We start from the raw sequence: 1380 nt of genomic DNA, 5'->3' as shown, positions 1-1380 counted from the left end.
TCGGGATAGGTGTGTCAGAGGCGGTGCGGTTGGCGCAGGATAGAGCAGGGTTTAGAGCTGTTGTGCATAGGGTCGCTATGAGTTGGAAACGACTCGACGGCACATAACAACAACAACTCCTTGAAGAAATGATTGATTCAAGATTTGGGCAGGAGATACACAAGATGCATTTGTACCATATGGTAGAGTCAGAAAAGAAAGCAGACGTTAAAAAAAAAAATGGGTTCCTTGTGGATGAGCTGTAGGCCGCAATAGCAATGTCTGCGGCTGGGCAGCTACACACCAAAGCCATGCCAGACAGCTGGGACAAGGACGTTTACCCTGAAACCATCCCTCCCTCTCCTGCCGCACGCTGGCACCGTCTCCGCAGAGCCTTGGTGCTCAACCCTATCATCTACCTGTCAGAGGCCTTTGGCCTCCTCCTGGACCAGCCAGTGACCCTCATGGGAGACTTCATTGACCAGCAGCATGCCAAAAACGTATTATGACTATCATCGCCAGTACTTCCGTGTGCCTGACATCACTGAGTGTGCAGAGAAGGATGGCCTGTGCATGTTCGAGGCCGAGATGCAGTGGTAGAGGGACATCTTTAAGAGAGGGTGAAGGCCTGCCAACAGAGGAGGAGCGAGAGCTACAAGCAGAACTGTGCTCAGGAGCTGAAGCAGTTTGCCCAGGTGGCCAAGGCCTACCAGGACCACTCTCATGACCAAACGTGCATAACCAAGCAGAAGCAGAGGATGCTGGGAAGAGGAGAGAAACCAAGGAGGCAGCTGCTGCTTGAGCCCCTTCCATGCACAAACTTTCAAGTAAAGAGTTCTCACAGTTACAGGAAAAGAAAAAAAAAAGGGATGCCCTTAAAACCATCAATGAGGAAATCTTTCCAAAGGATAGACTAGATCACTGAAAGAACTCTTACTGGCCAAGCTGGAACAATTTAAGCAACCATAGAAGGAAGTATTCGTTTATAACCCACAGTATAAATTAAGTATTAGTCTAGTTGGCGACACCATGATACATGGAGAAAGAATTAAAACTGTTAATGAATTTTGTCTTGCTTGGATCCACAGTCAGCACTGTTGGTACTAGCATTCAGGAGATAAGGAGACATACTACTTTGGGCAAGTCCACTGTTCAAGGATCTTTCCAAGATACTGAAGAGCAATGATACCAGTTTGAACACTAAGGTACACCTGATTCAGGTGCCATGGTCTTTTCAATTACTTGCTATGCATCTGAGAGTTGGACAGTGAATAATGATAATAGATGAATTACTGATGTCTGTGAGTTGTGGTATTGGAGAAGAGTACTGAATAACCATGGACTGCCAAAAGAATGAACAGGAATGTCTCGGAAAAGGTGCAGCCAGAGTGCTCCTTGGAG

At 47.0% G+C, this 1380-nt stretch overlaps 1 pseudogene; it reads left to right on the top strand.

The window, feature by feature from the left end:
• The first annotated feature begins 290 nt into the window (after positions 1-290).
• On the top strand, positions 291-781 carry LOC102868085 (annotated as a pseudogene).
• The last annotated feature ends 599 nt before the right edge of the window (positions 782-1380 follow it).

Source organism: Elephantulus edwardii, unplaced genomic scaffold (assembly GCF_000299155.1).
Source record: "Elephantulus edwardii isolate Elephantulus edwardi_28Jun2011 unplaced genomic scaffold, EleEdw1.0 scaffold00047, whole genome shotgun sequence".
Classification (NCBI taxonomy): domain Eukaryota; kingdom Metazoa; phylum Chordata; class Mammalia; order Macroscelidea; family Macroscelididae; genus Elephantulus; species Elephantulus edwardii.
This window is presented reverse-complemented; position numbering and strand designations above follow the sequence as displayed.